General features: G+C 40.9%; 1 non-coding gene across 1 annotated transcript; it reads right to left on the minus strand.

Annotated features, from left to right (window-relative positions):
* Window positions 1-21,669: 21,669 nt before the first annotated feature.
* Window positions 21,670-21,776, minus strand: LOC112088324. Its single transcript, XR_002900485.1, has one exon. It is a non-coding gene; the product is annotated as a small nucleolar RNA R71 (small nucleolar RNA).
* Between the last annotated feature and the right edge of the window lie 2,143 nt (window positions 21,777-23,919).

Consider the following 23,919-nt stretch of genomic DNA (forward strand, 5'->3'; position numbering starts at 1 on the left):
TATCATATTGATCGTTCTTCTGGGGCCATCTCGCGGATCCTCGTTATTCCTTCTTCCTCGCTTTTGGGCTTTACCTTGGTTTCCTTGCTCTCGGTTCGGGGGGGGGGGGGGTTAACTTCATCACCTTCTCGCTTCTCGTCTTCAGGTTCCTTGGCAGCTGCGGTTTCTTTGGGTTCTCCTGCCGTTCGCTTTGCGACGAGTCTGGCGGCCAAGAACTTACAGTTTGCTGTTGAGTGCCCGTAGCAGTGGTGGTGTTCGTAGAATGCTTTTTCGTCATAAGTACGGGGGTTTCGAGTCCAAGTGTTCCATGGTCCTTTGCCTCGTCCTGCTCCCACTTGATAATTGTGGGCTCCTTGTAGCCTCGGCCCTTCGTGATGCACATAATCATTGGTTCTCAGATTCCTTTGACGCATTGTCAAAGAATTTCAGATTGCCGCTTTGTTTGACTCGTACTGCTCATCTAGGTTCTTCATCTCTTCTTCATTCACGAAAAAGTTGGCAGAGCGATGTAGAGCATCTTAGATCATGAGCGGCGTGTTTAACGCCATTTCCCTCCGGAACTCGGACTTATACCATAGTGATCTTTTCAGGGCTTTGATGGCTGCCTTGTCACTCACTCCTTCCACCTTTGACACCATCGCTTTAAACCGAGCCATGTAAGCTCTCAATGGCTCGTTTGGTCCTTGAGACAAAGTCCATAGATTGGCATCAGAGGTTCCTCGGCCATGAACATGGAGTACTATTTCAGAAAAACGGCAGACATCTGCTGAAAATTATTAATGGAGTTACGCTCAAGCCTCGAGAACCATTCCAATGCTGTGCCATTCAGGTGTTAGACAAAGAGGAGGCAGAAACCGGCATCTCTTTTGTCTTCGCTGAGATTGGGAGCGTTTCTCAAGAAGGCTCATCCCATTCTAATCCGAAAAGCTGTGATGTATGCCTTCGGGTCGGTTGTCCCTTCGTAGAAAGGAATTCTTATCTTTCCCGGTTCAAGGATCCGAGCTTCGGTGATAAGCGCCGTGAATGGCGTACGCTGCGTTTCTTCCAACATACGATCTAACTCCGGTGCCAAACTGATTGCATGACGAACTTGGGATCAGACTGCCTTCATCTCGGCGGCTGTCCGAGCTATGATAGCTTGGAGCTCGTTCATCTCCTTCATCTGGTTGTTCTTTCGCGGCTCGTCGACTTCATCTTTGATACTAGCACTGTGTAGAGCGGCTCGGCGTCCACTGCCGCGTTGATTTCCTTTTCATGCCAAGCTATCATGTTTCATCTGCTCGACCCAGAGCAAATTTTCCTCTTCCTCCGTCAGGTTTTGATTTTGGAGCGCGGCGTCATCTTCTTCGTTCGTCCTTACTCCTTCCAACGCCTCTTCGAGTTTGGCTCGGGTAATACGTCCTGAAGCGCGGCTCGGTTGAAGGACGAGCTCCTCTTCTTGGTCGTCTTCATCATTGACAGTGATTGTCTCCTTACCGATATCTCCTGGGGCATCACCATCATTCTGCTGGTCGTGCTTGTCGCCGTTTGCTCTTCTTCTCCAAGCTAGCAGAGGTGGTTCGGTCGGTGTGGACTTCTTCACAGCGGGTGTCACCAAGCCAGACGGATTTTGCTGCGCTCCTCCTAGCCTGTTTGCGGGAGTCGCGAATTCGAGGGCGGTTGGTCGCAGGCCGAACCTTCGCAGGATATCTCCGGAAGTTCCCGTCACTCCAAGGTGTCGGTTCCTGATTCGGTTCTCTGTTGTCAACGCTTCGAGTCTCTCCGCGAAAGAGCTATTCTGCTTTTCTTGCATGTTAAACTTTTCCATCATTTCTGCGAGCATCTTCTTCACCTCGTCTAAGGGTTCGGCTGTTGCGCCTGCATCCGTCGGAGGAGGATTCTCCTTGCTTCGGGTAGGATCTCCGCCGTTGTTCTGGTCATCTCTCCGTTCGTCTCCGGACATCTTTTCGGATCTCGTTCAAGAAAGTTTTCAGTGTAAGAAAGCTTTATTTCCCCACAGACGGTGCCAAATTGTGTGAGTTGAAACTCGAAAAGTACAAAGATCGAAAAGTAGTTTTATTGTTTAGGGTTTCTGTGATTGCGTAAAAATTACATAATGAAAGAATTACATCGACTATTAATACTAAGTCTACAAACCGCCTAGCCGAGATTCTCTCCCGAGATTCTCGGAAATCTTCCTATTCTTTTGTGCGGCTGACGACTCCGATATCTCCTAGGGTAAAATCTCTTGAGCTCGTTCATCAGGCCTTTGCGACTATTTGGTTCGGCCCATTAGCACTTTCGACCCTTCGGCTCGGCCCATTCTCTTTTGACCCAATTCACTTCTCGTTTACGGGTGATTCCTTGGCTCAGGTACGCAGGAAAACTTTCTGAACCGAGACCGGCTCGGTTCGGTTTTTCGCCTTCCCTGGTTCGGCTCGGTCAAATCGAGCCTTTGATACGGCTCGTTTGGCTGAACCAGCAGTTGGTATTTGGTTTGGCTCGGTTTACTATGTTGGTTGCGTTCTGGTTCGATCCTTTGGTAAATCGTAGAATTGGGCTTTCCGAAACCCAATCTCGACACTTAGTCTTTTTTAGGCAGTTAAACTCGTGGGGGTGAAAACCGACCCCAATAGTCATGCGAGTTGGTTCGGACCTGCCCAGGCCGCACAAACGTTCGCGGTTTATACCATGTTGGACGTGCGGGTTTGTTCAAAGTCCAGCCAGGTCGCAGCATAAAAGAAGAGGCCAGAACGTGCAAGAGAGTTTTGTGCGACTTGGGCGTGCGAGACGGTCAACACCAAGTCCCAAGTCGCACAAACACTCGCGATTTACACCGAGATGAGTATGCGGGACAGCTCAGAGACGGCCTATGTCGCACAACAAAAGAAAGGGGCCAAAGCTTTAAGAAGACTCTTGTGTGCGACTTGGGTGTGTGAGACAGGAAGGAAATGGTCCCAAGTCGCACAGATACTCGCTGAACACACCGAGTTAGTCGCGCGGGATGATCAGGCCGAGTCCAGGTCGCCCAAGAGATCAAAATGGGTCTGGTCAACAGAAAAAAGAAGGAGTCAAAACTTGACTGGTCAAAGTGGATCTATTGACCAAAAGACAAAAGCATGCACCTAGTCCCACATTCTCTCTTCCTCAAGAAAAATCGAGTTTGCTTTCTAAAACCCATTTTCTCCATTGTTTCATTCATAACTCTCTCATTACTTCACCAAATTCACTGATTCAAAGTGTTCTGAGCTCGTTTTTGAGTTGGTAATCTCATCCTGTAATGATTTCGAACTCATTGCATCATAATCCCAAGGTATTCACTCTGTTAAAACTTATCTCTTTCCATGTCTTTAGATGGTTATTTTGGGCTTCATTGTGTGGAATCGATTTTAATAGGTTGTTAGAGACCTTTGCATTATTTTCATAAATGCTAGGTGCTAGATTATCATGTAAAACAGAGCTTTTTCTTGGTGATTCATTGTTCTTGAGTTTTGCATATTGTTGCAAGATAATTCATTGAAAAAATCAATTTTTCCTGAAAAAGAGATGAACTTATTTCTTCCTGAGTCCTTTCTTTGCACTCTTGTTTTTGCATTGCTGTGAATTTATTGGACTGATGCTTAGCTTGAGGAACTTGTTCATGTTCTTTAGAAATCGGTTTTTGCAACAATTTTACAAAAATTTTGAGAGCTTTTAGAACTTGTTCTTGTGCGCACTGGTTTTTGGAAATTTTTTTGCAGATGACTGATAGAACCAAGGCCATTGCTCGCATGAAGAAGAGTCTTGCATCAAAAGACAAGAGCTTGGTCTCAGAATCCTCAAGGCCAAAAGGAAATGGAAAAAGCACCAAAAAGGGTACAAAGCAAGGAAAAGGTGAACAAGTGCCAAAAAGAACAAGGAATGAGGAGAAATCTCTCTTGGTTGCTTCTAACCCCAAGAAGAAAGGAAAACAATTGGATGTGGTCTCTAATGATGAACAGACTGAAAGTGGTTCAAGCAGCTCAGCTGGGGGTTTTCAAGGTGCCATTCAAGAGGCAGCTAAGAGGGCTAAGAAAAGCGAACCAGAGAGTGCTGACTACTTGGCCAAGTTTCAACAGATAGGGATCCAGCAAGGGTGGGTCCATGATGAGGAATTTTTGAAGAAGATTGGCATCTATGAGGATGTCAAGAATTTTCTTGGGAACATGGGAATTGAGTCACTCTTGGAACTGAGAGAAATAGCCTATGAAGAGTAGTCTCAAGAGTTCTTGGCTTCTTTTGATGTTAATATGTACATGCCAAGGGATCCAAGAGTGATTCAAAGACAAGGTCTCGGATTTATAGAGTTTCAGGTGAAAGGAAAGGTCTACACGGTAACATTCAGGGAGTTGACGTAGATATTTGGGTTCTCTGCACTTGAAAACACACCTTTCTCCAACAAGATTGGTCTTTACAAGGAAGAACTTCAAGCTTTGTGGGGATCAATTGCATTTGGGAAGTACACAGCTGGAGTAGCTAAGGTTTCTTGGATAAGAAGCCCTGTGCTAAGATATGTTCATAAGATCCTTGCTCACAACTTCTATTTCAAGCTTGATGTTGGGAGAGTCCACAAAGGTGATCTGAACCTCCTTGGTGTGGGACTGAAACCGTTGATGCCAACTTATGAGAATGGAAAGCATTATGAAGGATATCTCACAAACCTTGCCTTGCCTCTCAACTAGCAAGAGCTTTGATGACTTACAAAGAGACCATTTGGGATTCAAAGAAGAAGGATGTGAAGCTGATCCATGGTTGGTTGGTGACAAAGATTCTGAAGGCAAGGGGATACAGGTTTAAGGAGATTAAGGCAAGGTTTGATCTGATTAATGAGGCACATCTATGCAAGATTGGATTCTTGAGTTGGCAGCAAGCTGGCTTACAACTTCAAGAATTTCATAGATGAACCACTCCAAGTCCTTTTACCCAATCCCTCCCTCATCACAGTCCAAGTAAAGCGCAATATACACTTCTATTTGCTGAAGGAAGAGCTCTACAATGTTCAAACTGATCCACCAGTTCTCAAGTACAAGAAGGCTTGCAAAGAAGAAGCTTCCAAGGGAAAGAAAGCAGCTTCTGAAGCTGGTGCTGCTAGTGCTGCTGGTGCTGAGGATGATGGTATACCTCCACCTCTGAAATGTTATGGAGGGAACAGATACCATTTTGATGATTACAATTGGGAAGAGCCAGGCACCTCAGGGTTTAAAGCTCAGCAAAAGATTGGTATCCTTCAGCAATGGTACAAGTATCAGGACAAAATGATACACAAGATGGCTAAGTGTATCAAGGAGATGAAAAAGAGAATCAAGAAGCTTGAGAACCCTTGCAAGGAAGGATCCCCACCACCAGTGTCACCAAGACACCGAGAAGCGGTTGGAGAGAGCTCCACCACTTGCACATCATTGGTACCACACAGCAAAGCAGATTGGGTGGACCTTGAACCCGTTTCTGAGGAGCCAAGCCAACACTCTTGGGAGACGACATCTGGTAACACATCAAACCCCCTCATACTCTTTGGGGTCAGACTTCCAAAGCTACTAGGTAACCTCTCCAAACCTTTGTACATATGCATCTTGTTCATATCATTTCATTTTGCATCTTTCTTGCTTTTGCTTTTCACTTCTCTCTTGCACTTTGATAACACAAGGGACTGTGTTATTGAAGTGTGGGGGAGGAGTTTTGTGTCTACTAATCTTGTTTTCTCTGTTCTTATTTTCTCTTTTGTATTTCGAGTCTCATATTGATCATGCATATCATCTAAGTGCATATAAAACCAAAAAAAATAAAAAAAAAATGAAAAATTTTCACAAAAAAAAATGCTCATGTAGTTGCATTCTCATTTTAGGATTGAGTCTAGTTGCATATTCATATAAGTTGCATCAATGCAAGGGAGTAATGATAGGTTTTTCCTTGAGAGAATATCACTTTAAGAATTCAGTTCATTGCCTTAGTTTCTAGTTCTCTGATGCATGTAAACAAGAAAGAAATCAAGACTGATCCATGCTTTGAACTTGTTGAGTGAGTCAAGCTTTGATTAGTTCCAGCCGTATCTAAATGAGAACCATAATTTGACAATCTAATTATCATGTTTGTGCATGTCATTGTGAACTCATGGGTACCTTAAAATATTTGAGCTCTCTTATCCATTTTACCACTCTTTGCTAGCTCAAATAGTTGTTCTCTCATCTTGAGACAGTTCCCTGCCTTGAACCAAACCTTCCATGAAGCCTGAAACACTCTAGTGAGAGATGTGAGGTCTTTTTCTGAATAAACTTGACAGAAAGTGTTGGGTTTAAGGCGACAAGAGTAAAGTTTCATGTAGATCAAGCTCTGCATCATGAGTCTAGAGTAGGCTAGGAAGAGATCTTGGAAAACACTGAGTGTACAAGAGAGAGTTTGAGATGAGAACCAGGGATGGAAAAGAAAAGAAATCGGTTTGGGGTCTGTTGTTTAAAAAGAAAGCTCTTGTGTTTTGAAAAGAAAAGTCTAGCCTCTAAGTGAAAAGAAAAGAAAAGAAGCCAAAAAGGCTCAAGTGTTTAAAGAAAAAAGAAAAGAGGCTAGACAATGCTATGTGAGAAAGAGCTAAGTGAAAGGTCTAGACCCCAAAGCCTGAGTTTGAGAAGTAAAAGATGAGTCCCCTGGTGAGGAAAAGAATGAGAGTGAAGTGAGAAGAGGGTTGATGAGGCAATGAATGCCTTGAGAGAAGGGTAGCCTAGGTGTGTTCTTCATGGGTGTAGAGTTAAGGTGAAAGACCAACTTGGGGCATTGGGTAGATGGGATTCTACTCTTGTATGCATCAGTTGCCTTTACCCTTAGCCTTCTGTTAAAGTTTATTTCTTCTTGAGTGATCCCTTGAGCTGCATTGAACCGATAAGCTTTGAATGAGATCATCTTTGTCTCATAGCCTCACCCCTTAGCCAAATGAGTTCACATAATTTGCATAAGCATGATCCACATGAGCTTTAATGAATGTCAAAAGGTTGGAACTATAGCTGTTTGTGAAAGCTTAAACTTGAGCTTGATTCATTTTATGATGAGTATGGCAAAAGTTTTGTGAGTAATCTTGTTTGCACTGACTCTTAAAATTAGCAACTAGGACAATGAGCCTTGAAATGTTTTAGTGATACACTCTCTCATTAAGGAATATGAACTCCCAATGCATTCAACCTCTTTCTCTCATTTGATCTTTTTGCTTGGGGACAAGCAAAGGACAAGTCTGAGGGAGTTGATATATTCATAATTTACATGTTTAGGATTACATTTTTAGTCCATGTTTAGAGTCTCATTCATACATTTTAGATAGATTCATCATGTTTTACACTTGTTTTAGAGTTTTAGGGCTTTGCATTAGGTCCAAGTGAGTCTTGCATGTTTTGAAGTGTTTACAGGTGATTTGGAACCAGTTTGGACCTGAAAAGAAAAAGCCAGGCGAAGAAATGGTGAATGGAGCTTTAAAAATAGTGAAAACAGCCTTTTGGAGGTTATCGGCGATTTTCATGTACCGCGGGTTGACTCTCTCGGCTACAAACCTTACCGCGTGTTGAAGTCTCGGCTAAAATTCCTCTGTGTCAGTACGCTTTAAAGATCAGCCATCCGGAGAGTCTTAAGGTCCGATTCAGCTTATAAGGACTTCAGAAAGGTTGGATATGATCGAGTCACGGTTCCAGAACAGGTGGAATCATTGGATTTGGATTTGTGAGCTGAGAGTTAAGCTCACCGGAAGACACACCTGTCTCACTACAGTTTCAAGACCGACTCGATGGGTCACAAAGATTGCGTGGGATGATGCCTTTCCAGTCCGATTGAGTTTCCGGGGCCTTCATCAAGAATCAAGGTATTTGAGTGCTATTTCCAGAACATCTCAGATCATCCAGTTTGGAACTGTGTGCTGAAAGATACCGTCTCCGGAGTGAACACTTTTCCAAGAGCTTCTTTCTGATCGTTTCAATGCACTTCAGAAATGAGCCATCCGGGGAACCTTCCTCATCCGAAGCGCTAAAGGTTTCTTCCCTAAAGTTTGAGTTATTTGAGTGATCTTTCCACTGAAGTTGGAATCAAGTGATTTGGATCCATATCCTGGATATGCGAAGTGGTCCGAGGAGACTTGGATTGTGCGAGATGGTTCTGCGACTTGGTTAACTCGCAGTGCTTAAAGATTAAATTCTGGAAATGAGCTGCGTGTGGAGATGTGCGGGTAAGGCAACACTGAGTGAGACCAAAGACCCCCGAGCAGGAAAATGCTAAGTCCACAAGCTGTGCGACTTGGGTATGCGGGTTGGCTGAGCAATGAACTGAACCGCACATATGTTCGCGGTTTAGACCGAGTTGGGCCTGCAACTTGAGAGTGAAGGAGACCAACTCTCACACATGCTTCAAGACCTGTGCTATATGAGTATGCGAGTTAGAGAGCAAAAGAACCTGAAACGCATGTATGTTTGCGGGAAAGACCGAGAAGGGAGTGCGGCTTAATTTGCAAGGTTTTAACTCGCAAGATCTTGCTCCCAGACTTGTACGAGTTGGGTGTGAGACTTGGAGCTGAACAAGACCAACTCGCATACATATCTTCTCCAGAATGCGTCTTGATTGTGCGAGTTGAAGAGGAGAAGACCTGAACAGGATACATGTTCACTGAACAGTCCAAGGTAGGCATGCGGCTGAAGCTGAAGGAGTTTAGGCGCACAAGGCTAGTTTCATGGCTGTGCGACTCAAGCCTGCGGATGAGAAACACTTTGACCAAGTCGCACACTTAAGACATGACCCGTTTGAAGCGGGGTCAGTACCCTGTTTGTCCTGGGTTGACCCGGTCCGAGCTACTTACTATAAATATGTTTTAGGGTTTTTTTCCAAGATTTCAGCTTTATTCTCTCTAATTTCTTTGCCTCTTTTGTGAAATACTTTCTTTTGTAAGAGATATCTTCTTTTGTGAGTCCTAATCAAGAGAAATCAAGGAATCTTTTGTGTTTAAAGCTGAAATCCATCATTATCTATCATCTCCCTCTCCATTTCCCAACATTAATCATGCCAATCTACTCAACTTGCAAAGGTTTAGGAGAGATTAGTATGATTAGTGAGTAGTTTGCTTAATGAGGTTATAGGGGAGGATTTCATCCATTTCTAACCACCTTTTCTTGCATAAGCCATTGCATTCTGCATTTTCTTTAAATTTTTCAAATTTTTGATTTTCTTAAACCTTTTCAAAGTATTTTGAATTTCAAAAAAGTGTTTTCAAAGGTCAAAAACATTTTGAGGGAATAATGACAAAATCAATTATGATAACCAACCTGTTTGCTTCTACACCAATCACTCATAAAAGCTCCTTCAAGGTTTAGTACTAGACTAGGCGGTAGCTAGAGTACTTACACTACTAAATCCCACTAGAGGACTTCTATTCATGAAGATCTTTTCTGACAGGATATACTAGTTTACTTGGACTTAATCTTGACTTCTAATTTTGTCATTAATGGTTTTAAAAAAGGCATCATGATATACATCTAGGACATCTTTTCCTTATTGATTCCACTCTTTGTTGTCCTAGATGGCCAGTTCATCTTAAGCTGGTACCACACCCTTAACCCAAACCTTCATGTTCGAACCTCATGCATTCTCTTTTAGGTTTATATTGACAGATATGTGCAAAAACGCCGGAGAGGGAGGAACAACATAGTTTTCAGTCACTCAAGAGAAAGACTGAAAGAGACCAGAAGGGAGTGTGCCAGGAATCTTATGATGCCTCAGAAAAACTCATTTTTAAAGGTAGTTTTCATGCTCTCTAAGACTCCAAGTCAAAAGGTAGTTTCCCCTTTCTAAAAAAAAAAAAGGAGAAAAAGAAAGAAAGGAAAAGAAACTAAAAGCCTGAAGACTCTTAGAAGCCGAAATCACTTGAGCCAAGGCTATAGGTATTCACTTAAGGAGTTATGGATTCACAACCTAGACAAAAATCCAAGTCTGGAGAAATATAAGGAGAACCTGAAATATAAGGAGATCAGAAATCTTGAAGCAAGAAGAATGTGACTGAAACTGTGGGGGCATTTATAGTTCCATCCTCTCTTGCTCTTTTGCATAATGTCATGTCTCTCCAGAAAAGGTAACCCTAAGCACATCAGCCTTACCATTAAAAAGCTTTTTGATACCTAACCTTGAATGCCTTGTTTAACATCCTTTTGATGAGAACCACTGAAACCTTTTAATGAATGTTAAGAGTTGACTGGAAGTTAGTTCTAAGTGTGTGGATTTTCGCATGATGGATCAACGGACTAGTTATGTTTGTATTTTGGTGAGAATTTTCTAGACTTGATCTGATTGATGCATTGTTCATAATTAAGGTCTAGAAGTATGGTTGCTGATATTTTTGAGTTCCCTCTCATTTTTGTTGAATGATATTTTTCCAGATTTGATATTGTTTTGTTAACACCTGATTTTGACCACTTTTCACCATTGATTTCAAATGCTTTTTCAAAGGTTTTACTTTTTTTTTTAGGAACTTTTATTATGATTGCCATGTATTTGTAGTTTCAAGGCTCTTTTCAGGAAACTTAGGGAATATGATGACAAAATGGAAGAAATCCACATTTTTAGCTCAGAGTCAGACCGTCAAAATTTCAGCCTCAAATGAAGACTTTCTCACCGTCCGATCCAGCTCAATTTTGGAGACAATCAAGAGGAGACAACCATCTTTCCATATCACTTTACATCACAAAGATCCAACGGTGCAATCAAAAGATACATGGAGAACAAGTTGACCAAGTTCACCAGTCCCGGAAGACTCTCACCCGCGGTAAACACATGTTTTACCTGCCGTGGAAGACTCTCACCCCCGGTGGACCTTAGGACGAGCCACAAGGCCCAACATCAAAGCCCACTTTGTCATTTCTCTTCAGAGAAGCCCTAAATGCAACCTGGAAGACCTTAAGACCTATAAATACATTGTTTAGCAGCCCTAAACGAGTGTGTGCTCCTGTAATGAGATTTTGAGCCACCAAACTTTGTTTTTCTAGGGTTAGGCGATGGAGATGGGAATTCTTCCCCAGATCCATTGTTCTTTCTCCTTTTTATCTTATTAACTTTTCTGTTTCATTCTTTTGCAATCTTCTATGTCTTTTATCATTCATTGCATCATGTAGATTAGTCCCAGAGAGTCAAGTTGTTTGAAGATATTGACAAGCATATATATCTATTAGGATTTCTATTGTTCTTAGCCATATTCTGGATCTCATCTCTTCTAAGTTATTTGTAAAGCATGAGAGTAGATTCATGACCTATTCTCTGAGCCTAGGATCGATCAGAGCCACGAGAGTGCTGTATCAGATCATCCATACCTAGCTTCAGAAGAACATAGTCGCTATAGGAGTCGAAAGATACCTATAGAGAAGATGTGAGCAGACGAATTCAATGTCCAATGCATGATCTTAAGTTTAGCATGAGAGCGAGAGTTAATTGCTAGATCTAAGAGATTAGTTGATTAAGGTGACGACAGTTGGTTAATCATACATGTGTCTATTCTAGTTCAATGCAGATTCCCAGAAACAGATGAAGATAAATCGCTCGGAAGCTAATTGGAAATGTCACCATACATCGATTAGAGTAAACCGGAGAAGTCTAAATCGCCACCTATGAGTTTAAGAGTCTTTAGTTTCAGTTGATATGCTTTAGATGTTCTTTTAACAATTCATCCTGCATTGCATTCCTTGTGAATACTATATTAGGTTTAGTTTAGGATCTTAACCAAAACCCCAAATCTTTTATTGGTTTATGAGTTTGCTTACTTCCCAGTTTATTGTTTCTTGCAGATTAGACATCCTCCCTGTGGATCGACACCTTAAGTCTTACAACGTACATTTGTGCACTTCAGACACTAGGGTTTTATAAATTTAAAACTTAAGGAGGACCAACGGGCTTGTTAAAAAAAACAACCCTAGGCCCGCAAGCCCATCATGGTGCCACCATACATCAGCAAGGAGAAGGAGGAAAACCTTGAAGAAATTGTTGAGAAGACAAAACATGCCTTCAAGGATGCAAAAATCTTTAAAAAAGGAAAGGAGATTGTGATTGAAGATGAAGGAGATCCAAACTTCAGGCTAAGGAGGATCCCAAGGACTCCTATTTCAAGAGATCCTGCCTCTTCTTCTCAATCATAATCCTACCAAGAGTCTAACTAAAAGACTTTAAACAAAAGCGCATGATGGGAGGCAACCCATTTGGTATGATTTTCTTTTCTTTTGATTTCTTTTCCATTTGATCCTTTTCTTTTATGCATTTCAGGCTTTCATAAAACCCAGAAAAACCAAAAACACTCAAAAAACCAGAAAAATACAAAAAGATAGGAGGAAGAAACCAGAAACTGGAAAGAAGCAGGTGAAGGCAGAGCCACTTTGCCGCGGCCGCGATCACCTCAGCTGCGGCCAGAGCTTGATTCACCGCGGCCCGTGTCCATCAGCCGCGGCAAAACCATAGTTTGCCACGACCGCGCATCCCTCACCCGGGGCCAGCCCTTGTTCTGCTTCTCGACTTGGTTTCCCAATTTCCTGCGAATCGGGACTTTGAAACCCCAATTTATCCCGGGATCAAACCGGGAAGTTTTCGAAACATTATTTCCGTGTTAAACACGCAAAGGTAAGTCCCTAAAATATTTTAAAATAAAATTTTCTTAGGAAAAACACATTTTTTAAAAGAAAAAGAGGATTTCAAAGATCACAAGGCTCTTTTTCATCATCTTCTCCAACAAGCTTGGAGATTTTGAGAAAGAAACCAGATTTCAGACTTGATAAATATCTTTCAAGTTTTTGAACCTGTCTCACTCTTTTTCAAAGGATATTCCAAATCTATCATCACATCACACTTTCATCAAGGTATGGATCCAAAATTCTCACTTTTTCTTATGAACTCAAATTTAGGATTTTCTTAGAATGAGAAGAAATTCACCTTAAGATGATTGGAGATTGTCTTTGAACTCAAGACTAGACTTCTGGGTAGTTTAATTGCATGATTTAACACCTAGACAATATAGATTTGAAAATTTTGAAATCTGAGATTTGAACACTTGAGAAAATTAAAATTTGAAGAGTTGTTTGATTCATCTTAGCAAATCTGGATTGTTTGGTCATTGTTGATAGATAACATGATTATATTGCATATGAATGAGAATTAACATCATCTTTATTTAGAAATATCTTATGTTGGACATTAATATATCGAATTTGACCAGGAACTCCCAGATTTTGCAATGTTTAGCGCAATTACAGTTTTTGTCATGTGAATATGTTTGTGATAGCTCTATGAACTTCTTTGCTCATAAAAATTGATTCAAAAGCAGCTTAAGTTACCCTGTGTCTAGAGAATTTTGTTTTGCAGGCCATGGATCTCTCTCATTTACGACTCATACGAACCAAGAAGAGCCCTCATGCGAAGAAGCCCCACTCGCAGGAGACATACAATGCATTAAACGAGACGCAGCTGAGTGATGATGAAACCTTCTCCACCTTCATATCTGGACAGAGAAGAATCTTTTCAGGAGAGATTGAGAGAGCCCCCTTTCGAAAATCTTCTAGGCCTTGGAGAGCTAAGTCTTCTTCTAGGCTGAAGGTGAAGTTTATTGGTAAAGCCATTGATACAGACATCAGCTACATGGAGCAGCTTGAGAAGCTGAAGATGAAGCTGGTTAATGATAACACCGTATTTTGACCACTTTTATGGATCGTTTTGAAATACTTTTTCTATGTTTTTAATTGCTTTTAAGTACTTTTATTACGTTTTTCTAGTATTTGTAGTTCCAAGACTCTTTTCAGGTAACTTAGGGAAAAGCTTAACAAAATGGATAGAAAACCAGATTTCAGCTCAGAGTCAAACCGTCAGAAGTTCACCCCCGATTGAAGGCCTTCTCACCGTCTGATCCAACTCAAATTTGGAGACCTTAAAGATGGAAGTATCAGCTTTCCAGCACACTTTACAGCTTGGCAATCCAACGGTTCAATCAAAAGATACGCGAAGAGCAAGATGTCCCGTAAACCAGCCAGCAAGCGTTTTCACCCGCGGCCAACAGACCAATCCCCGCGGTCACAGCCATCCCGACCGCGGCCAGCCACCCATTTTCCGCGGTCACACTCATCCCGACCGCGGCCAGCTAAATCCGAGCCCGAAGGCCCATTTCTGAAGTCCAAAATGATTCCCTCATTTGGAGAAACCCTAAGTGACGCCCAGAGATGTCTTGAGCATTATAAATACATGTCTTAGGAACCCTAATTCGTATCATGCCCTCATATGTTCTTATTGTTTTAGAATACTTTTTAAGTTTTAGGTTTTAGGGAGAGAGATTTTTCTCTTGAACCCTTGTTCTTTCTTTTTCAATTTCAGTTTCTATTCTACTTTTTAATACTATGTTTTTGATTTCGTTTATCATGTCTGAGTAGTTTTATTGTTGGGATTAAGGGATTTTCGATGGGGATCTGTATGTTCGATGAGGATTCCATGAGCTTTTGAGCCGAATCTTAGAACTTTTTCTTCTGAATTCGTTTTTACTGCATGAGAGTAGCGTCATGAACTACAATCTGATCCAGATGCTTGGTGACACGAAAGTATTCATCCGGTGTCAGATCTAGTTTGGGAGAGCAAAACAAACATATGAGTGGAAACCTACCTATGGGCGATTTGTGAATGCTGACGAGTCTTAAACATAATGCATCTCTTGTTTTCCAGGGCCAGAGTGGAAACCTACTGGTCAGGGTTGAGAGAGATAGTTGTCTATGATCACGACAGTGGCGTATTCATACGTCTGTGACTCTAGTTCGAAAAGTTTAAGCTAAGATCTTATCAAATTTACTCTCTAGCAATGTTTGAATCGTTCGTACCCCTGAGAAAACTTCCCTGAACCCCAGCGCTTTCTTTCTTATAGATTTACACCGTTTTATTTCAAGCTTTAGTTCACTATTTTCATTCCCTTCCAATCGATTTTTATTAAAGCAATTAGGTTTAGCGTTTTTCTCGTTTTTACCCGTTTTCATTAAGTTTAGTTATTAGGTCATTTTAATTCCCGTAGTTTCTTTTTAGATTTCATTTTTACGTTTTAAACACACCACCAAAACCCTCACAAAAATCGCCTGGTTCTAGACTTCCTTACTTTATATTTATTTCGAAGGCTTTTGCAGGAAAGATCCTCATTCCCTGTGGATTCGATCCCTAAGTACTACAATCGATCAGCTGTGCACTTGCGGCTATTGATTTCATTTAGGGTAAAACTTGACAACCCTCAACACGACAGCACATTAGTTAATCATACATATGTCTATTCTAGTTTCATGCAGATTCCCATAAACAGATGAAGATAAATCGCCCGGAAGCTAATTGGAAATGCCATCATACGTCGATTAGAGTAAGCCGGAGAAGTCTAAATCACCACCTATGAGTTTTAGATCTATAGTTTGAGTCGATATGCTTGAGATATTCTTTTAACAATTCATCCTGCATTGCATTTTATTTCTTGTGAATACTAGATTAGGTTTAGTTTAGGACTCTTAACCAAAAACCCCCAAAAATTTATTGGTTTACTTCAGCCTGCACCGTCTTTATCCCAAGCCAGTTCCTCCCACACCAGAACATCCACTAGGAGTGATGCAGACTTTGCAGCTTTGAAGAAGAAGCTTGATCAGCAGGAGAGGACCAACAGGCGCATGAAGAAGTTCCTGAAGAAGAACCACATGTTTGATGATGACTCTTCTGCCAAAGAGACAGACGAAAGCCATGAGGCATAGGCGCCCATCCATCACTTCATCATACCCACAGTTCTATTATCATTTTCTTTTCTTTTATTTTAGACTCTTTTGCTTTTATTTACCATCTTCTCACCATTTTTTCACACTGAGGACATTGTGATTTAAGTCTGGGGGAGGATGTCTATCCGTACTAATCTATTTTCTTTGTTTCTTATCTCTTTCTGCAATTTTTTAAAAATTTATGTGCTTGTGAAAAGACTTTGAGTGTTTTCAGGAATGTTTGACACAAAACTATGATGAGTAAGACCCATGTGATTCTAAAATCTACATGGTAGTTATTTTTGTGGTTAGTACTAGACTAGGCGGTAGCTAGAGGACTTGCACTACGAACTCCTACCAGAGGATTTCTATTCATGGAGATATTTTCTACCAGGATATACTAGCTCATTTTACTTGAACTTAATCTTGATATCTAATTTTCTCATCATTGGTTTTAGGCAGGCATCATGATATTCATCTAGGACATCTTTACATCATTATCACCACTCTTTGTTGTCCTAGATGGCTAGTTCATCTTTAGCTGGTACCACACCCTTAACCCATACCTTTATGTTTAAACCTCATGCATTCTCTCTTTAGTTTGTATCGACAGATATGTGCAAAAACATCGGAGAGGGAGGAACAACATAGTTTTTAGTCACTCAAGAGAAAGACTGAAGGAATTTGGGAAAGTGAAACCTCAAGAATCTATCAAAGCTTAATGGTGCCTCAAAAAGCTTGAATTTAAAGGTAAATTTCGTGTCCCCTAAGACTCTACATCCAAAGGCGGTTTCCCCTTTAATAAAAAAAACCGAAATCGGAAAAAAATAAGAAAAAGTGAAAGGAAAGGAAACCAAAAGCCTAAAAGAGTCTAGGATGGCCGAAATTAGTTGAAGCAAAGGCTACAAGTATTTATCTATGAGTATTGGCTTTAAAACCTGGACAATGATCTAAGTCTAGGGGAGCTTTGGAGGAAACTTGAAGAGAAGAGATCCGAAATCTTAAGGGTAGAGGAATGTGACTGGAAACTGTGGATATCAACACCTCTTTCCTCTTTTGCTGTTTTGCATAATATCTTGTCTCTAAAAATAAGGTAACCATAAACACTAAGAACCTCACCCCTAAAAGAACCATTTTGAATACCTAGCCTTGATTGTCGTACTAAAGTCCTTTTGATGAGAACCACTTGAACTTTTGAATGAATGTTAAGAGCTAGTTGACTGGAATATAGGTTTAAGTGTCTAGATTTTTGTAAGACAGATCAACGGACTAGTTATTCCTGTACTTTTGTGAGAATTGTCTAGACTATACCCGATCTGAGCATAATGATTGACTTTGGTTTAGAAGCATGGTATCTGATATTTTGTTAGTTCCTGCGATTTTCAAACCTCTTTTCCAGGTTTAGATCTTTGGTTTTGTTTGAGGACAAACAAAGGTTTAAGTCTGGGGAGTTGATAACACCTGATTTTGACCATTTTTATGGATCACTTTCAATATCTTATGCAGGTGTTTTCACTCAGTTTTAAAGGTTTTATAAGTGTTTTCCATGTTTTGAAATTTTAAAAGGGTTTTCAGGAAACTTGGAGTTTTGGAGTGTATTTTGGAGCAAAAGTACATTTTTGGATAAATTCAGGTCGTCAGAAGTTAGACAACCAAAGAAGACCTTCTTACTGTCTGATCATCCCCACATTTGTAGATATTATAGAGGAGACAACCAGCTTTCCAACACACTTGGAATCAAAGCAATCCAACGGTTAGATCTCTAGATATCATCAAAGCACTGAAGGCCAATCAACACAAGTCCAGTCAAGGACAGAAGCATTCACCCGCGGCCAAGCTTCTTCCCACCGCGTCTCAGGTTGTTTCAACCCCGGTGGACCTATGTCCGAACCTCAGAAGCCCAACTAAGGCCCAAGACACTTCCTGCACTCATTTTACAAGTCTTAGACGCCCAGGCTTGAAGAAACACTACAAATACTCATTTTTAGGTCTTTTGTAAGGGAGCCTCTTTCTTCTCTTTGAGAAAGAACTCATTTGTAGTTTTAAGTTTTATATATTTTTATGAATTTGTAGAAGCTTTTCCTTGCCACACACTGTCTTCAATAAGAGAAGTTTTTTGCAACTTTTATTTTTTTACTTTTCTGCTTTCTAGTTCTTAAACCGATGATGATCTCTAAATCAGCCATGTCTGAGTAGTCACCGGGTTGGGTGAAGGGACAACCCAAAAGGATCCCATGTTCGACTAACATCTAGGTTTTTAGGAAAAAGAATTTCGATTTTTACATGATTCTCCCATTCATCCAAAATCTCAAAGCAGTAACTCTAGATTGATCACCCAGAGTCCGATCCTAGGTTATATCCGAGCCACGAGAGTGTTGTATCTGGGTTGCCTGAACTGGATCTTATGGACATCACCATCGTAGGAGACGAAAGCTACCTACGGAGGATACGTAAGCCGAGATGGATTCCGATCTGAAATGCATGATCTTGTTCTAGCATGAGAGTGAGAGTTAATTGCCATGAACAAGTGATTAAATGACTAGGGTGACGAGAGTTGGCTAATCTTATAAGTGTCTATCCTAGTTTCAGAGTCATATAAAATCGTTGCCTTAATTCCTTGTGTTTTAGAACATGAACCCTAAAGATAAACCCTAACCCCAGTGCCGTTTTTCATATAGTTTTCAACCGATTTTTATTTCAAGTTTTTAAATTCTCTGCTTAATTAGATTTAGTGGCAAACCAAAACACCTTTTTACCAGATTAGGTCTACGATTGTTTTTAGCATCAGTTAGAAGTCCTCAATACATAAATCCTTGTGGATTCGATCCCTAAGTACTACTGCGTTTGTTGTGCACTTGCAGCTTCTCTAGGGTAAAACTTATATCGCCCACTGAACCAAAACAAAGTTTTTGGCGCCGTTGCCGGGGATTTGACGCTGTCGATTTGATTTCTAAATCTAATTCGATTCTAAACCTCAAGATTTTTGAGTTCTGCTGGAGATTTTCTAACTTCTTTTTTTATATTTTCTTTCTTTGCTCTCAGGTGCATGAAAACTAGGAGATATCCTGCCAACATTGTACCTCCCCTAGACGAGATCGACAAACACGAAAGAAAACTTTGGAAACTCAGACGAAAGACGTTCAAGATGGCCAATCCGAATGCCCATCGGGAAGATCTTTTAAACCGTGATCAAGATGATTACATTGGAGACGATGACCGTGATTCTATTCACGATGAGGACCAAGATACTGCCCACGAAGAAGAGGGCCAGCCACAGCTTGATGAAGAAGGAAACCAAATCCCTAGGAATGCTGGTCAAGCCGCTGATGATCAAAGGAGACGAGATCAGAACGATCCAAGAAAAAGAAGGAATGATGAAAACATTGTTCCACCTAATGGTAGAGAGGCCAATCGACCCATACAGCTTGCCAATCCTGCGAGAAGACAGCCCGCAATAGACAGCCCGCAATAGACCTCACCAACACTTCCAAAATAGATCAGCTATTCAAGTTCCTACCCCAGCAAGAGGAGATCACGAGATAAAACCTCAGATTGTGTCTCTGGTGAAGCAAAGAGAAAGCTCAGATAGTCCCTTCGAGTTAGAGCTTTATCTGGAATGGTTCTATAGAACTTTTTTATGTCCACATTTAAGAAAACTAAACAGCTCCTACAGTTGCTAAAAATGGTCAACCAAAGATCAATGGTCTGCCCTTGTCTTGGTCCATCTCCAACACTTAGAAATCTGTTGGAATGATCTTATTTCCAATGACCAATGGAAGGTTTTCAACTATTCCTTCTGTCTTCTTTTGAGATGAATCCCCAAAGATTATCCTTACTGGAGATGGAATAAGCGTCCCTATACCAAGTCTCTCAACAATTGATTTTGACATGATGTTCACATTAGCACCAGAATCACATAAACATTCTGAAATTTAATTTCAGTAATAAAACAAGAGAAAGAAAAACACTCTGGATCCTTAGACTTTTTTAGTCTTTGGACAGGGAAACGTTTTGGTACTTCAATAGGTGTGATCAGACCTCCTTCATACTCGGTTTTTTTGTCCTGTATGGGTGGCACAGAGCTTGATTTCTGATAAATGGCTATTTTGAATCATTCTCACATGTGTTTTCTGATCTTTTTAGGAGTCTTTGGAGTCTTTTTCAGGTTGTTTCAGGTATCTAGGGAGCTTTAGCAGAGGATTGGATAGTCTGGAAGGCATTGGAGCAAAAAGAGATGAAGCTGAGTCAAAAGGAGCAAATTTCATATACAGTTGGAGAAGTCTTCCGCGGAGCACCTGCTCCCAATTTCGACCTTCCGTGGAGCACCTGCTCCCACCTTTGGAGAAAAATCTTTTACCTGATTCCAAGTTGCATGAAACAAATAAAAGAGTCCAGAGCCGCCTACCTTTTCTTCTATGCTTTCTTTTACAATTTATGGACTTGAGAGTTTTTGCTTGTAAGCTTTTGGGAGAGGAAATCCTGCTACAATTTGAGAAAAATTCTGAACCCTTTTATCACTTCTGTGATTTATTTCATAAATTCCTTTTCATCTGTTGCCGTGTTTCTTTTCTCCATGTCTGAGTAGATCTCTTAGCTCGTTTAAAGTTTTCAAAGGATTTCATGAGTTAGAGAATAAGATGCAAATAGGGCTTAAAATCGATTGTCTTCACCACTGTTAAACTGAATGCTTAGGTTGAACTGATCACTCAATTTACGATCTTAGGTTAATCTATTTATCAAAGGTGTAATAGGTTGCTAGAATAAACTCTGGTGAGCGATTTGTCCTTAGCTAACGACAGTTGATGTTAAGGCAAATCGTGAACAGATCAAACCTGCTTGTTAATGCTTGTCTGCGATTTTCTAGGTTCAAACGACAGTCTAGAATTTAGGTTGTTAGACAAAGTTATCGGTGCTACGACAGTGGGTTGATATGCATTTATGTTTGAGTTCGAGACCTGCATTTAAATTGTGCCCTGATTAGCCATCTGATTCTCATCTCTGAAACTCCTGCGAATTTCCTTGGTCTAGTGTTTTTCCTAAATCAAATTTACATCGTTTTTAATTTGCTTTTACCTGCTGTTTTAGTTACAATCAATCAATCTTTTCTCTTAGCTTTGTTTCAATCCTCGTAGAGTCATAGAGTAACATTGGTCCTCTGGATTTCGAATCCTTTATATTACAATCTCAAAGCTGTTCTATTGCAGTAGAAACTAAGAGATACATCCAGTTGGAATCAAATTTTGGCACCGTTGCGACGGAGACCAATTTGTTACCTCTGATTCTTGGTTTGATATTCAGACTAAGACCTTACTAACTTTTTCTCTTTTTCTCTTGTCTGCGTGTGTTTCAGGTGCATGACAAACAGGTCCACAAGAAGAAATTGCACTGAAGATCTTGTTTCTTTGTCAAACACCGAGCTAGCAAGAGTCGAGCTAGAAAACAGACGTCAAAGGCCTATTCAAGCCAACATGGGCGATCCGGGAAACAACAACATGTAGCTGAGATGCAGCAGCTTCGGCAACAATTGGAGCAGATGCAAAAGGGGCAGCAAGACAGGGAGCAGCAGCAGTCTGCCATTGGAGATAAAGACAATCCGCATGCTTTTTACCAAAACAGAGGTACGATTGCTCCTCCGGCGATTAATAGGCAAGACTTTGAGATCAAGCCTCAGCTGACCTCATTGGTGAAGCAGCATCTTTTCCATGGGCTTCATGAAGAAATTCTGATGGACCACATCGAGAATTTTGAGGAGATTTGCAGTACGACTGGATCAAATGGGATACCAGCCGACTTCTTAAAGTGCAATCTTTTTCCGTTCTCACTTGCAGACAAAGTTTCGCGCTGGTTGAAGTCATTACCAGCTGGGTCATTGACTACATGGGCAGAGAGCAGAACAGCGTTTTTGGACCATTTCTACACTAAGTCCAAAACTGCAGCTCTGAAGAACAAGATCTCGTCGTTCTGACAGCAACCTGGTGAATCTTTCTGCGAAGCTTGGGTAAGGTACAAGGAGTACCGAAGAGAGTGCCCACACCATGGGTTCTCTGATGAGCAGATTCTGGCAACCTTTTATGATGGTGTCAATTGGGATTACAAGAACGCTTTGAATGCAGCTAGCAATGGCGATTTCATGACTAAGTCCAAAGCAGGTGCTTATGAGTTGATTGAGAACTTAGCTGCAAGCTCCAGCAACAAATCCCAAGAGTATGACAGGTCTGGCAAAGCAGTTCATAGTGTGGAGTTGCACAAGATCGATGAGCTTACAGCAAAGGTGAATCTGCTATTGAAAGAGAACCAGAAATCTGTGCATTTTGCTGATGAGATTGGTGATACACCTCTTGCTCAAGAGTTTGTAGAAGCAGAGGATGATGATCAGATGGAGGTAAACTTTGTGAATGGACAAGGCTATGTGCAGAACCGCAGTTTCAACAACTTCAGGAACCATCCGAATATGTCCTACAGGAGCAACAATGTTGAGAACCTTCAGGATTAGGTCTATCTGCAGCAAGGAGTGCAGAATCAGTCATGATTTCAGAAGAACTTCTCCAGCAACTTCGAAGGGAAGCAGTTCATCACCAACCAGAACCGATTCCAAGGTGGGAATCAGCAGAAGTTGCCTAGTTTGCAACCTTCATCGAGTTCCCCAAATAACTCGCAGGATGAGCTGAAAAACTTGATGCAACAGATGCTGGTTAATCAGCAAAAGTCTTCCATGGAGATTAACGCCAAAGTGGATACCATGTACAATGATTTGAATGGCAAGTATGAAGCAGTGTGGACTCATGTGAAGAAGCTGGATGTTCAGGTAGCTCATACCACCTGGAACTCTTCCTGGAAAAGGTGAAAACCCCAGGAATGAGTTTGTGAATGCTATTGAGCTGAGAAGTGGGAAGACACTGCATGCTGCACCAACAAGTGCTGTCTCAGAAAGGAGGAAGGAAACGATCGTGGAGCAACTGCTCCAAGAAGGAGCACTATCTCATGGAGCAACTGCCCCAAACCAGCAACTTCCATCCATTCCACCTCACTTAGTCCCATTCGTCCTCATTCATCACTTTCCACCATCTCCCACACTACTTATCACCTTCCCACATCTTCCCGAATCGACCCGGTCCATCTCCATCAGCATCCCAGATCCAGGTAAGTTCCTTTTGGCTAACCAAATTTGATATATTTATGCATTTTTCTCATCCAATCTCGACTTCTTTCACACTGAGGACAATGTGATTTAAGTCTGGGGGAGGATTTCATCCCTTTCTTACCTCTTTTCTTTCAGGAGTCTTGCATTATCTACACTTTTTGCATTTTTTTTTAAGTTTTTCAAAAATGATTTTCAAAACAAAATACGTTTTAAAGGGAATGGTGAACATGAATCAATGATAGTTGACTGTGTTCTTTTAGATTGTTCCTAGTGACATGCTCATTCATGATTTAGGACTAGACTAAGCGGTAGCTAAGCACATTTGAAACGAATTACCCTAGAAGAATTTGAATAATTTCAATTTAGATGAAGGAATACACTAGCTTTGTTTTATTTGGACTTAACACAGACTTAATTTTCTCATTAAAACATTAGACTAGGGAAACGAATCATACATTCAGGGCTCTTTTACCCTTTTTACCACTCTCTGTTGATCCTGAAAAGCTAGTTCATCTTTAGCTAGTTCCCCACATTAACCAAGCCTCTTTCGAACCACATATACTATTGTTTTCCATTTTCTTATACGCAGATATGTGCAAAAACGTCGGAGAGAAAGAGGAATGACGTAGTTTTCAGTCACAAAGACAAAGAACTGCGATTTTGCTGGAAACTTTACCGGAAGGATTCAACAAAGGAGAAAGGTCAGCTTGTTTCAGAAAATATTGCCAAACATTGCTACATTTTTGCCCCTTAGACTCTCTCTCTCTCTCTCTAAAAAGGTTATTTCCCCTTTTCAGCTTAACAAAAAAATCAAAAAAATAAAAGAAAAAAATAAAAAAGGGAAGGAACAAAAACCTTAGAGAGTCTAAGATGATCGATTTTATCCTTGGGGCAAGCTAGAATTCGATTATATGGAGTTTTGGAGATCATTTTTCAATATAAACGTATAAACGCTCGAAACAAAGTTTAAAAGAAAAGCCATAAGATAAAACTATACAAGTTCATCGTACAACTAGATGGAAAAGTTTCTCCTTACCTCACACA

This window comes from Eutrema salsugineum, unplaced genomic scaffold (genome assembly GCF_000478725.1).
Source record: "Eutrema salsugineum unplaced genomic scaffold, Eutsalg1_0 scaffold_15, whole genome shotgun sequence".
NCBI classification, from domain to species: Eukaryota; Viridiplantae; Streptophyta; class Magnoliopsida; order Brassicales; family Brassicaceae; genus Eutrema; species Eutrema salsugineum.